The sequence below is a fragment of the Aulonocara stuartgranti genome, assembly GCF_965226115.1.
Source record: "Aulonocara stuartgranti genome assembly, chromosome: 19".
In the NCBI taxonomy this organism is placed as follows: Eukaryota; Metazoa; Chordata; class Actinopteri; order Cichliformes; family Cichlidae; genus Aulonocara; species Aulonocara stuartgranti.
In genome coordinates this window covers 33653812-33669810 of record NC_138955.1, presented here as the reverse complement: position 1 = coordinate 33669810, position 15999 = coordinate 33653812, and the positions used below count along the sequence as shown (strand labels likewise).

Genomic DNA, 15999 nt, shown 5'->3' with positions numbered 1-15999 from the left:
ATGTTAAAAGCCTGCCAAGCACCCCAAGGCTGATTATGCTTGGTAAGAAGTCATTTATGACATAGAGCTGATTAGACCATATTAGAATTTCTGTTTGGCACAGGAGCTTTTCGTGGACACAGGTATCCAGTCTCTGTTTTGTTAGCTCAAATTTCTGTAATTTCCTTTATAAACCAAGGTTGTTGGACATGTGTCTCAGTGAATCCAGCAAAGTAACAATATCAAATTTCACATTACATATTACTGATCAACAGTAGTCTAGCTACACCAACAGCAGAAATACTGAAGTCAATACTGTAAAGTTTAACAGCAGCACAAACTATAAACTCCAAAATAACCATACAGTTGATTCACCTCCGGTACTTTAACTGGGCTGACTCTTTGTTAGGTGTGTTTAATGTGCAGAATAATTCCCAATTATATACAATTATAATATGTTAAAATGGACCTATGTACACAAGGCCATTAATAATTAACTGTACGTAGGTATTTGCTTTATGACTATCTAGACAGTGTGAAGAAGTGAAGTATTGAAATTATTTTATGTTGCATAATGACAACATGTTGCCCCTATACATTTAAGGACAAAGTTCAATGACCGCCACCTGCTGGATGGTGAGTGCAGAGGGGCGTGTAATTGTTGAGCTGGACAAAGAGAACACCTGTGCTGATGCAATGTCAGTCTTCTTTGGTTCATTCTATGTATTGAACCTGGAATACCAGGAGTCAGCGGGTGCAAGGTTTTTTGTAAGGATAAACCCTGAAGAGGGAACAAAATGTACCTCCAAGGTTGGGACAAGCAGGAAGACTGGGACCACTGTGAAGCGAAAGGTTGTTCACATTAACCCTCATGTCACAACTTTCCTCCAGTGGCTTACTGAATTTGAGTGGAGAACTTCAAATTAGGGAAATTAGTAAATTTCTTGTATAATTTAAGTGACCAATGTGTTGTTACCCATGTCTCCACAGATGATCCATGGCCCATGCTTTCTGGAAATTTACACAAGACGAGCAACAATGAAGACAAGCTCTCTCGCCATCTTGCAAGACGCTGTCTCTGTCCAATAGGTTTTTTTGAGTGCAACAGTTTTGATTTTTTTCCCTTCTTTTACCCATCCATCCATCCATTCGCTTCCGCTTATCCTTTTTCAGGGTCGCGGGGGGCGCTGGAGCCTATCCCAGCTGTCATAGGGCGAAAGGCGGGGTACACCCTGGACAGGTCGCCAGTCTGTCGCAGGGCCAACACACAGGGACAGACAACCATTCACACTCACATTCACTCGCACATTCACACCTAGTGGCAATTTGGATTATCCAATTAACCTATCCCCACAAGCTGCATGTCTTTGGACGGTGGGAGGAAGCTGGAGTACCCGGAGAGAACCCACGCAAACACGGGGAGAACATGCAAACTCCACACAGAAAGACCTGATGGTGGAATTGAACTCAGGACCTTCTTGCTGTGTGGCAACAGTGCTAACCTTCTTTTACCCGTTTGTTAAAAATTATTTCAGCTACTTACACTTTAATTGTCACATGTATTGGCTCACCCTACAAATCAATGAACTCAGTCCACAAAGCAAGATCAGGGTTCAGTGCAGGTCAGTCAAGTTCCTTCACACCACACACGCTCATCCATGTCCTTGTGGACCCTGTTTTGTGCAATGATTTGGTCGTGTGAGCCAGTATTTTGGACAAAGTGTATATAAAGGCAGACGTGTGGGGCTTGATATTATATCCATTACAATTCAGTTTGTTTGTATGGTGCCAACAAAATGAATGCCAAGGCACTTCACATTGTAGGTTTGAGACCCTACAAAATATAAGTAAGGAAACCCAACACTTGAGCATGTGTTGTCTGCCATGATATGGATATGACATAATATTGTTATTGTTTGTACAACCATCTGAGAAAATAATGGATTACATGGTTTAGTAAAAACAAGTGCTTCCTCAATGAAAATATGTTTTCAGTTCTTTTCAGTTTTTGATTTTGGAAATGTGTATTTCAGCAGGGAAGAATCAGAATTGAAATAAAGTGGTGTAAAGCACATGAATTATATTTTGTGTGTGTGTGTGTGTGTGTGTGTGTGTGTGTGTGTATCCATCCATCCAACTTTTTTGGAACCCTCCAGTCTCTTACAGTATGTTACTGTTAACTGAAATTACGGTAAATTACGACCTTTTAAAAGAGTAAATGACCGCCTGTTAGGACACGGTGTCCTCTAGCAGAGATGAATATTTTTGGTACTGATGATGCGTGATAACGGTAAGTTACTGGTTAATATATTGCAGTTTATTACCTTGCAGCGGGCTTACAGTGACATACCGTGAATAAACGGTAGTATACCAATTTATTAATCACAGTATGATGTTACTTTGTTGACGTAATTTACGACATAACGACATAACGGTATCTCACTGACATAACTGTCGCCAGTGAGATACCGTAAAAAAGGCTACGGTGCGTTACCATAATTTGTCCAAGAGTATTATACCACACCAGCAAAAAACGGTATCATCCTGCAGAAAGGTAAGCTACCGTAACACGGCGTCACGATATGACGCTGGCAGCAGTGACGCCAGTATGTTACCGTAAAGTGGCGATGAAAAGTCTAACGGTGCAGATACACGGAGTAATCAGAAAAGTTTAGCATGAATCTGGACATTAGATTTAAGATTTAAGTTTTAAGCTCATCAGATATCACTTGTTAGAAGCTCCTTACCGTTTGAAGAAATCTCTTCTCAATCTGCTGTCCTCTTCTGCTTGCATCTTTTTTTTTTCATCTAACACTGACGTTATTTTTTCTCCGTGAAAAACACAGCAACTCATCTTATCCCGGGGTGCCAGGAAGTCGAGCTGCGGATCTCAGCAGAAAACTTTTCAAACTGATTGCAGGTTGATCCAGGTATACATTTGAAACAGGTTCTCCTCGGTGACGTGACAGTCGGAATGCATCTGCGTAACCATGGTTACAGGGGGACGCTTTGGAGCTCTGCTGTTCAGCAGCAAAATATTTCAGATCAATATGTAAATACTCCAACTCTAAAACCAAGTAAAAGAAATATGCTGCATATGTGTATAGTGCGTTCATGTGTGTGTGCGCTGCGTGGTGACGTAGGCGCGTGCATGTGTGCCCCGGTCACAGCTCCTTTCAGCATGGCCGGAGGTAAGTCACTGCCACGTTGCTCTCAGCTAATTAAAGTTTGTTCAGATCCCAAGCTGCAATGTGAATACAGCCAAACCGCCGCGTTTTTGTTTGTCATTAAGAGACTCATTCGGGATAAGTTTTGTGGAGGGCGGAGTTCACTAATATACGCTTATGAGTTTTAGCCGAGAACGCAGCTAAAATGCTAGCATGCTAAGTTAGCCTGATTGCTAGCGGCTACTCGCGGCAGTCTTTTTTTAACAGCATGCACTCTTTTTTCCTTCGTCAGGAGAGGTGTACTGGCAGTCGCGTGACACACACAGATCAGACACATGTTTCTGTGTTGCAGATGTGCAGTAAAGAGCCAAAGACCCAGTACTGTCTCCTGCCTCCTACTTTCACGCCAGAACACAACGCAAGAACAACAGGCGTAACACATGAACGGGTTACACATACTGAGGTGAGTTGTTGAGGATATGTCGAGCTGTTGATAAGCACGGCTGGTTTTGTGCTCTTATATACTGTTAGCCTGTTTTGCTGGCGTTAGTGAAGCTGTTTTCAACTGGATGTAACATTGTTGAACTCTGATGATTAATGAATAAACTCTCGATGTGACGATGTGAGTATGTAATTGTAACCCTGTGTTCATTTAGTCATTTGATACCGTTTAATATCCAGTACATCTATTGGGTGTTTTATAACATGCCCTGGAATCATTTTAAGTTTTACAATGCCGGTGATTTACGACTCTTTCGCGACAGTCAACTGTGGCGTAAACTCTGGCGGGTCTCAGAGCTAGCTTATGTGAGCAAGCAGTGACATCTATACATGCAGTAGCCTTAAAATACTGATTATTTATTCTCCTGCTAGGTAAGAATTTGTGTTTTATACGTTTATTGTCACATTGTGCGCCATGTTATTGTTTCGGTGAAATGAATTTCTACAATGGCGGACTTAGACAAAATAGTGTTACTGTTAATTTGACTCTCTGCAGTGTTTAAATGCTTACATATACACACACAGTTACTGTCCCTCCACACGTAGGACTCAGTTCTGCTTCTATGCCCCATCTTTGTTTACTCTTTCCCACCCAACAAGTGCATAAATAAGATGTTAAAAACGTCATCATCATATCAAACATGATCGATTTGGGGGGAGTTTGTTTGGCACATGCTGACTGCATCCTAATTATAACCAGAAGAGGAGGCGAGAGCAGAGAACGAGAGTGCAGCAGTTTGGTCAAAGGAACAGGTGAAGAAGAGGTGAGCATCCAAGAGACGAGCAAGAGGACAGTTTCAAAGCAGACATTATGGCACAATAAAAGCTGTAAGAGCAGAGATTCATTCATATCTTTACTATTTTTCTTTAGCTTCTACTCCCGCTGCTTACAATAAATCCGAGATAAAGAACAAACAAGAACAACTCACATGGCATTGATTGTTTAGTTCAGTGTCACTCTGTGATTGTTTGACATTTCATATAAATGTGACTCTAAAATATAGTCAATAATATTAAAAAGCTGCTGTTACTGAGTGAAACTTGAAGGATTATGATAAACTTCAGTTCTTACTGAATCTGTAACATTGCTTTTTTTAAAATTGTTAAATGACTTTTGTGTCACTGTGCACAGTGAAAAGCTCACTTGATGTAGTGGTGAGGCCATGTTCACCACTAGATGGAGACAACCTGGCACAGGTATTTTCTATACACTAAATTTCACACTGAAAAGCCTTGGTGGGAATTGTTGTTTCATAGAAAGTAAAGGAAAACGCTCATACTCTCTCCCGCACTCGATATATGATCCATTGTTGATCTGCACGCAGCTGTTGTCACAAATGTGGCACTCGCTTACGTCACTGTCATGAGACATTCTCGCAAAAAAAAAAATCACGGTTTTAGTAACGCAGTAACGCAGCGTTCCTACGGGAAAGTAACAGTAATCTAATTACCGTTTTTGCAATAGTAATCCCTTTACTCGTTATTTGAAAAAAAGTAATCGGATTACAGTAACGCGTTACTGCCCATCTCTGGACGTCATCATCCCGTAAGCCAATTAGGTTGTCACTAGGGATGGGTATCGTTTAGGTTAGGTTAGCAGTGCTTAAACAATGGAAAAAAACACAAACTTTGTCCAAAAACCTCTCATGTTTAGCTGTTTTCCACTTTTTCTTTTGTCATTTTAGCTTTTTTGGCCAGGATGAAGGGAGCATCTGCCATCAAACAAGAAGACAGCTGCATGTAACTACGACGGTGTTTGCTACTTCACCTTACATGCATTAATGTAATAACGTGGTTAGCCTACTCAACGTAAATTACACACGAACAACATTAAGCTCCTCGCCCAGAGAAGAACGGCTGCTGCTGCATCATCATCCGTCATCATTTCCGCTACACTGGCAGGGCTAGGGGCCAGGACTCTCGTCTTCGGGTTCTTGGGGGATGTTGCTAACTCCGGGTCTGATAACAGGCACCACAGCCGCAGTAGATGTGCTTGGTGTGAGGTCTTGCAGCAAGCTATCAAATATGGTGCATTTCTCGGCTTTTAAAAAAACGCTATGCGTCGCCAGGTTCGTCGTCAGATTCGAGATGTTACCTCCTTTGCACAGTATCACCTTAAAGCACTTGTTGCAGGCTGCTGAGTTTGCATCTTTTGCTGTGAAATACAGCCAGACTTTGACCGCTTCGCCTTGGGCATTTTTAATCTGTAGCTCTGCTCTAAAAGAACGTACGTACCTGGGCCCGCCTACTATCCTCGGAAAGGTAAAATGATTGGCTAGAATCCAAAGTGTATGATATCTCAGGGGAAAAAAAGCACCGAAATAAAGCACCGAAATGTGCGCTGCTTTTCGGTCTGTTTACTACCGTTTATGTCAGAACCGGTACCATAACGGCACCGGATACCGGTACCCATCCCTAGTTGTCACATGACATTTGTGGACCCCGGTATTTTTTTAGTTGGACAATTTATCAGTAAAGTTTCAATCTCTGACATTACCCCTAGACTAGACCGGCTGCACCACACAGACACTGCAAACCTCATCTCTGAAGAAAAACCACAAGAACAACATCCAAAAGAAAGAAAACATACCTTAGAAACATGCCGGGTTAGAGGAGACGGCAGCACTGCAGAGGTGAGGACAGGCATCTGTTTGAAATAGACAAAACAGTAAACATAGTCATACAGACTCAGAGACGCTTTCCATCCAATCTGTCTAAGTTTGAGCTGTTTTACAGTGAAGAATGGGCAAATAATTCAGTCTCTAGATGTGCAAAGCTGGTAGAGACGTACTCCAAAAGACCTGCAGGTGTAACTGGAGCAAAATGTGGCTCTATGAAGAGCAGGGGGTGAATAGAAAAGAATGACACACTTTTCCAAATTTCATTTGCTTAGAATTTTGACAACCATGTATTATTTTCATGCCACTTCACAATTATGTGCTACTTTGTGTTAATCTACCATTGAAACTGTCAATAAAAACATATTTTGTTTGTGGTTGTAAGGTGACAAAATGTGCACAAGTTCAAGGACTATGAATGCTATTTCAAGGGACTGTAATGTTAAATCACCCCCCATGCACACATCAGTGCACATGCATGTACACATATGCAGAGTTACATTATCAAAGAAGCTAAAAAAACAAGCTCTGCTTTAACTTTTAACTAAAAAAAAGACTGCAAACTTTAGGAACAATATGGAATGAGTGATAATGTCATCATTCCATGAATTGAAAAAATTTGTTTCACCTTAAATCTTTTTTTCTTTTCTTAATTGCAAAAACTGTAAATTTGGCTCAAGGGGACCTGAAAGCCAGGAGACAATTTATTGACTTTGCCCACAATCTTATGAAGAAAAAGATTTCCATTAAATATTAATAGAGCAAAATCTCTCTCTCTTAAGTATTTGCACCTAACCACGTCCTAACCTAGCAGTCATATACAGCTATTAATTAATCCTGCATTTTTTTGTCAAAGACATTTCTCACCATGAAATTACCCGATTCAAAACATGAACACTGTTAGCCTTTGCAGTAATTTCCATAGCTTAGTACTGCAAAATCAACAGTAAAAAACTCTAAAGGATGTTAGCAGTTTAGTACTGTAATTTGCATGTAATTGTGGGAAAATTCCATGAGATTACACTATTTTTACGGTAACTCACCGTACTCATGGAAACAGCTGTAAAATACAGCAAATGTAACAATTGGTGATGTTACTGAGATTATACTATTACACCATCCGGATTTCTGTTGTTTTCTACTGTAGATCTAAGAGTAATTACTTAAATCCTCATTCAGTTGTTTTTATTTGTTTGCTTCTTTTTTCTTGCTTTGTTTGTTGGGTTTTTTCCTTCCTGGTCTGAGGGATAGGGGTTCTAAGTGTTGTGGGTAGGGGATAAACTGCTGGAAGCAACTATAAGACATGTGAGTGTGTCATTAATCTGTATTCTGATATTTCAGTTTTAACAGTCACTGTGAAACTTGCTTGTTTGGCGTTTGACAATTCTGCGTGTATTTGCTTTTCTTTGTTGCTTCAACTCAATAAAAATATCTTTGAGAAAAAAAAATCCTCATTCAGAGTGCATTACTATAAAATGTGATTCACTGTGAAAGCAGTATAACATATAAACTACAATATACAGCATAATTTTTAACTTAAGGAGTAAGTTGCAGCCACACTAAAATTTAATTCCTTGAACTGAATGGAACCTCATATATTAATAAATGCATTTGTTTAGTCAAACAATGTGAAACATTAGTAATACTATTAATTAATAGTATACTTGTAAGGTTAGTATTGTGATAGAGTCGAGTATATTTAATTATACTCTTGTAGACATTATGACATTATGCTAGTACAATTATGGTGAACAAAAAGTACATCTAAAAGTTAATTTCAAGAATACTGTTATGTACTAAAACGGGGGCCAATATAGTCCCAAGAAGCATTATTAGTATACGTACTAGGTAAGATATACTTGGGAAATATAATTGAAGTATACTTATTTTTGTATGGCCAGCAACAAAAACTAATGGCTACATTTAGAGTAATGTTTAAAAATGACTTCATTTAGCAGGATGTTGCTTTTTTTCTCTTCTTATTCTTTCTTATACTGGACCTTCATTTGTTTTGTATAAGGTGGTACTTTTTAAGACACCTCTGCCTAACTACAGTGAACTGACCTAATAATATGCTCTGGTCGTCATTTTACACAAGGTGTCACATCCATGAAACCTACACCACTAACCAGCATCAGTCCTACAACTTCACTCTCAAAATTAATAAATTCTGGGACAAGCAGAAACTGTATTTTTAGCGGTGCATTTTGTTGCAGGCCAGACTGCTATTAAATGCTCTCCTAAAGAAATAATTCCTTTGTAGCACCACTTCGTCTTGGTTCAGAAGAGATGTCCTGATATACGTGATTGTTAGGTATTTTAGTACCATGGGAGCATTTACTGGATATTGTTTTATAGTGACATTATGCAGGAAAACTCTGTCATTCAATAAGGCCCCTTTGTTTTAGTTATTTTTCTCTTTGACCCAAGAATTGATGTGTGAGAATCACAGGCTGGTACAAGGTTGAAATACCACAGAGATCACTCCCTCAGCTACATTAGTTTCTTAATCTTTTAGGAGACGCCTGTTGAAGGCCAGATGGTTTGTTTCAGAATTCACTAATGAAAGAACTCTTTATTTCGTGCCTTGAAAATATGTCGCTGAGATAATCACAATTGTAGCTGAACTGATACACTATACAAAGGATGCTTCTTCACCCAAGGGCAGAAAGACGCTCCCTTATCTTGGTCTGTACTGGTTTAAACTGAGAATCTGCTGACTCATGAATTTGTCCCTCTATATAAACTGTTGTACTTGTGAATAAAGTTGAGTCAATTTGGGAAGACAACCTGAAGCAGTCTCTGTTTTCTTGTTCTCCCAAGCTGCTCCCGAGCTCGTACTAACACGCTGAATGGCATGCTTGAATATTACTTGAGAATATATTTGACTGTGTTACAGACTAAGGTACATTCTCTGCTGATAGACGTCCACGCCTCGGAGGAAGCCGATCCACGGATTAGGCCCTGGAAGCCGTTTCTTTCAATTTTGGTGTCAGAAGTGGGATCCTGACGAAGGTAGGCACTCGTCTTTTATTTTATAAGACTGTGTTATGCCTTTCTCAGTGATCCACATAGAAACGGGATACGCTGACGAGGCCTTCTTCAGTGGCCCACATAGTAACAAGTGGGATACGCTGAGGAGCCTTCTTTAGTGGCCCACATAGAAACACAGGAAGTTGCCTGTTGTTTTGTAAATTAAAGCAGAAAGGACACAGGAAGTTGCCTGTTGTCATAAACTAAGAAGTTGCTCACCAGCAGAAAGGACACAGGAAGTTGCCTGGGGTCATAAAACGAGAAGTTGCTCGTTAAAAAGTGAGAAGTTGCTCACTAAAAAGATAAAATTGCTAGCAAAAAATCAAGTAACCTCAGGTGTGCCACAGCAAAATAAAAACTAACTTAAATCCTTCAAGCGTCTAAACCCCTCTGGAAATCACTGACCATGGGTCAGAATAATTCAAAGACCTTAGACGGGTCCGATAAAAAATCAAAATTAACTGTAAAACCAGATACCACCACTTGGGTGGGCCTGATTATAGATATATATTATGTCAACGAATTCCAGGTGTGACTGAATCTCAGCTTATTGAAGAAGTAGAGGAACTAGACCCTAAAGATGACCAAGCAGCCAACACCACCTCGTTTTTGTGGATAAACGATGACAAAATCACAGCCTTTTTTCAAAATCTAAAGAAATTTCTGCTCACAATGTCTAGAGATAAAATCAAACGTTTCACACACTGCTGGACTAATGAGGCATGCACGCCTGAAGGAGGAAATGATCAGATTTTCATAACAACATTCTTAAACAATATTCATCCAGAATGTTCACAACTATTGAAGCTGACTGCCACTGATAATCTCTATGACATGAAGATAAAGAACTTTATCACACTTGTCAAAACAAAAGCTGGTGCAGATCTTTTCCCCAACAGCACGAAGGCTAAAAGTGTTAAGATGATGTTGAATTTTGATGTTGAAGGCTCAGAGGAAAGTGAAAAAATGATGTATGCAGGGGCCCCGCCCCCTCAACAAGCGCAGCAGGGAGATTTCAGAAGGAGAGATAGGAGTGGAGACGCATGTTTTTATTGTGGAAAAATAGGACACTGGAGGAGGGAATGCAAATCAGCAGCACGTAGGTCTCAACCACAAAACACAGGACCAGCTCCTGCCACTAGGCGTCAGCAGAGCTCTTCCAGACAAGGTAACTGGCAACGCAGACAGGAATCACATCAAAATAATGGCCCTTTTGCACTTAGGCAGCAACCTTATAATCCACATTTTAATCCCCACCCATATGATAGCGAAAGACTGGACCGACAATAGGGAGGCCCAGGTGAAGACGAGGGACAGTGTGAAGCACTACACACGATGCTGCATTTGCAATTGTCCCGTAACACAGAAAGCTTGCCCACGTTAGATATAGAAATAGGTGAAAAGATTTATTCCTTTTTAGTTGACAGTGGAGCCACTAAAAGTTCACTGTCTGGAAAATTCTATAGTGGGCCTGTTTCCTCTGTGTGCATCAACACCATGGGAATAAACGGAACTCTAGTGCAATGCCCCAAAACTCATTCTCTAAAAACACGCTGGGGCCCAAAACCAGACGAAATTACATATCATCCATTCATAATTATTCCAAACTCGCCTGTGAATCTATTAGGCAGAGATTTAATGGCAAAAATGAACTTGTGTATTTCATTTAACACAAAGGGTGAAATGTTTGCAGACACTGATAACAGCTATGTTTTCTCTGCCCTATGCACCGACACCATGGAGAAGGAACAGCCTCTGTGTCAGCTGGACGCCTCAGCAGAGAATGAACTCAATATCCATCTGACTGGTACCCCACGTCACACACTGTGCCAAACACGTGTACAGACACCACTACCAGGTAACCCCATGCCTGGAAGCCACATATTTGTTTCTCTCACACTGTTCAACAACATGATAACTGCTCACACCAGTGAAGGCCAAACAGTGGTTTTGTCGCATAACTCAGACATAGGCTATGACATTACTGCACCATGTCGACACATAGATCTAACCTACCCCATACACTGTACTATCTTTGCTGTCACATTGCCAGCTGAATATCAAAACATGACATTATGGTCAAGAGGTGAGAATGATGTAGGATTTATCGACTGTACACCTTATCATGCTCAGCTGAAAAACAACAAGCCGGTATATGTCAAGCAATATCCCATTTCCGCTGAAAAAGCCGCAGCCTTAGACATCATCATAGGAGATTTATTGACAGCTGGAGTAATAAAGCCCACAGTATCTCCATATAACACTCCTGTCAATCCTGTGCCAAAGCCTAACAAACCTGGCGTATGGCGTTTCACACAAGACTTAAGGCAAATTAATGCAGTCATTATGCCTCTGCCACCTCTTGTCCCAGATGTTCCCAGCATACTGACATCTATTCCAGCAACAGCCACACATTTTACTGTGGTGGATTTGTGCTCCGCCTTTTTCTCAGTACCTGTGCATGAGGACACACAGCCGATATTTGCTTTTACACATAGAGATAAGCAGTACACATGGACTCGCTTACCCCAAGGCATGGTAGACAGCCCTGCGGCTTTCTCAATGGTGGTACGTGCTACCCTGGACGGCTTCATTCCTCCAGAGGGCTGTACCTTGATCCAGTACGTGGATGATCTCCTCCTCTGTGCTGAAAGTGAAAAACTATGTCAAACTGCCACACATATGCTACTCCAGCACCTCCAACAGACTGGCCACAAAGCATCAGCAAAGAAAATGCAGTACTGTCAGACTTCTGTTCAATATTTGGGATTTACATTGTCTCACGGACAACGTTCCATGACTACAGACAGGGTCAAAGCTGTGACCTCTGTCCCTAAGCCCACTACACAGAAGGAAATGCTGTCTTTCCTAGGCATGGTGAACTATTGCAGACAGTGGATACCAGACTGTTCTTTTCATGACCACATTCTGCGTGAATGCTGCAAAAAAGACAAGCCTCCTCGAATACTGTGGTCAACAGAAATGACTGCCTCTTTCAATGCATTACAGGGAGCGCTGACCTCTGCCCCTTGTTTGGGTCTGCCTGACTACCACTTACCGTTCCACCTGTACGTCACAGAGAACGGCACAACCTGTGCAGGTGTATTGGCCCAAGAGCATGGCTGTGGCTACTGTCCAGTAGCCTTCTACTCAAAGGTGCTGCCAGCAGTAGTTCAGGGGATGCCGGCCTGCCTGAGAGCAGTAGCAGCTTGCTCTATCATGATAAGGGACTGCGAGAAGCTCACACTCTCACATGACACTATTCTACACACCAATCACCAGGTCACGACCATTCTAGCAAACATAACTACACAACATATGTACGTCGCTCAGGTTATGAAGCTACACTGACTTCAACAGCAAATCTCACTATAAAAGCAAACAGCACACCCAATTCGCCAGCACACTTACTCATTCGTATGCTGTGTTCCTCTGACCGACAGGATGGTTCAGACGACCCTGACGATCATGATTGTATGACACGTATACAGGAATCCACAGCACCACGCCCAGACTTAGAGCAGACACCAATACCAGACTCAGTCATTGTTTATGTGGACGGGTCCTGTTCAAAACCAAATGACAACTCATTTCTTTGTGGCTATTCGGTGGTGACATTGCCTGACATCATACTAGAGGCTCACTCATTACCATTTCACTCAGCACAAAAAGCAGAGCTCATGGCTTTAATACGCACCTGTGAGTTACATGTGAATAAGCGGGTAACAATTTACACTGATAGCCGTTATGCATTCGGTGTGGTGCATGACTTTGGCACATTGTGGAGACAGAGAGGCTTCACATCTGCTGATGGAAAATCGATCGCTAATTCTGATCTTGTTCAAAGACTTTTGCAGGCTATACAGCTGTCATCGGCAATTGCAGTTGTTAAAACGAAGGGGCACAGCACGGCTGACACAGACGAAGCAGTGGGAAATGCTCTTGCAGACGTAACCGCGAAAGCAGCTGCTGCCTCACAGCAACCACCCAGAAAGGAAGTATTATCTTTGCCTTTACAGCTGCCACTTGTCGCACTCCCAGACTATTTAGAAACAAATGTTGACCTAAAATTCATACAAGAGCAAGCCTCTGCCTTAGATTACACTTACTGGGAAAGTAATGATTGTACCTTAGATAACAGAGACGGCTTATACAAAAACCTTGAGGGTTTGATTGCCCTCCCATCTTCACTACTGCCAATCCTTGTCCGCCATTTTCACGGTGTGAGTCATGTCGGACAAAGAGGGGTAATAGGAGCAATAAAATCAAGATTTGTAATCGAGAAAACATCACACGCAGTAAAACGCATATTAGCAACCTGTCTAACATGTGCACGAACTAATGTAGGTAGCTCAAAAGCAAAACATCAGCATTTACCACAACCAGATTTCCCATTTCATACATTACAAATTGATTTTACACACATGCCAGCACAAGGAAGCATCAAGTACTTACTGGTAATAGTGGACCAATTTAGTAAATGGGTAGAAGCTTATCCAACATCAAAAGAAACTGCAGAAGTAGTCTGTCAAAAGTTGTGCAATGAAATAATACCCAGATTTGGAATACCTCACCAAATTAACAGTGATAGAGGACCTTCATTCACATCAGAAGTAATTCAAAAGTGTGCTAAAACTCTAGGAATAGACTGGAAATATCATGTGCCATACCATCCTCAGAGTTCAGGAGTTGTAGAAAGAATGAATAGGACCATAAAAAATCGCCTGACTAAAGCAATGATAGAAACAGGAATGACCTGGATCAAACTACTTCCTCAAATCCTCTGCGAGATTAGAATGACTCCATCCGCAGCAACCAAATTATCTCCATTTGAAATAATCATGGGAAGACCGTTTCCAACACCATGGTCAGCCTCCAGAGGGGCACCGCTATTGGAAGGGGACATAGACACTGCATTGTCTGACTATGTTCATAACCTGGTAGAAACACTGAATAATAACTATCAGAAAGTTTGTCTCTCTCAGCCTCTCCCTTCCACAGATCCAACCCATCCGTGGAAACCAGGAGATGCGGTGTTGGTGAAGTCGCTAAAACCAAGGGCACTCAGGGAGGCCGCGTGTTCCAGCCCCCAGACTGTACTTGCAGTGACGAGAACCAGCATCCTAACAGACGGACAACCTCAGTGGATTCATGCCAGCAGGGTTAAGACCAGCCCCACCAAACCACCTAAGGCGTCGGATCAAGTAGATGACGACTCAGGCGAGCCAGCGCCCGGATTCAATACACCTACACACGCACAATCACTGATTAACACACAACGCCTGAAAGAGCCAAGACTCAGAAAGCCCTTTGATCCCCCACCTGAACAACAACAAGGTACTCGAACATCCAGCAGGAACAGAAAGCCTAGAGTACCACACAATGTCTAACCTGATAAAGATAGACTCGTTTCATCCTGATAATGGAAAAAATGAAATGCCCATTGTCATCACACGACGCTTAGGTCTCTCGAACCTGGGACCAGGCCAGGAGACGACTGAAGAACTGTGTTTTTTTATATATTTAGATTATTAATCATATCTACTGCATTAACCTTAGGATTTTTATTTACTATTTTGTATTGTAAACTGCAACCCTGTTCACATTTCTACAAGCCACATTTTGCTGACAATACCTCATGCTCCACTTGGCAAGACACCCACCTAGTACAGCTACTTCAATGTATTTGCAATTAGCACAAATTGATCCTGAGGATGTGCCAGATGTTACCAATGATGATCCTGGTGTGTATATTGAACATTAGGCTGTGAACTATTACATTTTATGATTTGCTTTTTATATTATGTTATTACATTTGTGATTTTTCCTTTCTATTTGAGTTATTATTTTTAAAAAATAATAAAAGAGGGGAACTGTTAGGTATTTTAGTACCATGGGAGCATTTACTGGATATTGTTTTATAGTGACATTATGCAGGAAAACTCTGTCATTCAATAAGGCCCCTTTGTTTTAGTTATTGTTCTCTTTGACCCAAGAATTGATGTGTGAGAATCACAGGCTGGTACAAGGTTGAAATACCACAGAGATCACTCCCTCAGCTACATTAGTTTCTTAATCTTTTAGGAGACGCCTGTTGAAGGCCAGATGGTTTGTTTCAGAATTCACTAATGAAAGAACTCTTTATTTCATGCCTTGAAAATATGTCGCTGAGATAATCACAATTGTAGCTGAACTGATACACTATACAAAGGATGCTTCTTCACCCAAGGGCAGAAAGACGCTCCCTTATCTTGGTCTGTACTGGTTTAAACTGAGAATCTGCTGACTCATGAATTTGTCCCTCTATATAAACTGTTGTACTTGTGAATAAAGTTGAGTCAATTTGGGAAGACAACCTGAAGCAGTCTCTGTTTTCTTGTTCTCCCAAGCTGCTCCCGAGCTCGTACTAACACGCTGAATGGCATGCTTGAATATTACTTGAGAATATATTTGACTGTGTTACAGACTAAGGTACATTCTCTGCTGATAGACGTCCACGCCTCGGAGGAAGCCGATCCACGGATTAGGCCCTGGAAGCCGTTTCCTTCAGTGATAATGTAACACATTATCACAGTTTAGCGCGTTGGGTTGTGTTGGATTGTTACGTTTTTAAAGCTTTGTAATGCGACAGGTGCGATAGCCGACACCACACCTTCACCTGACGTACAACGTGACGTATGACGCACACGTTGGGTATTCAC

The 15999-nt window shown here is 41.4% G+C and overlaps 1 long non-coding RNA gene across 6 annotated transcripts; it reads left to right on the top strand.

Annotated features, from left to right (window-relative positions):
• The first annotated feature begins 3055 nt into the window (after window positions 1-3055).
• LOC309696204 lies at window positions 3056-15823 on the top strand. 6 transcript variants are annotated; one of them, XR_014273376.1, is made up of 4 exons: window positions 3056-3609; window positions 4348-4844; window positions 5333-10466; window positions 11045-15823. It is a non-coding gene; the product is annotated as an uncharacterized lncRNA (long non-coding RNA). The 6 variants fall into 6 exon arrangements; XR_014273377.1 differs by having other exon boundaries at window positions 11042-15823; XR_014273381.1 differs by having other exon boundaries at window positions 5333-11156; window positions 13146-13159.
• The last annotated feature ends 176 nt before the right edge of the window (window positions 15824-15999 follow it).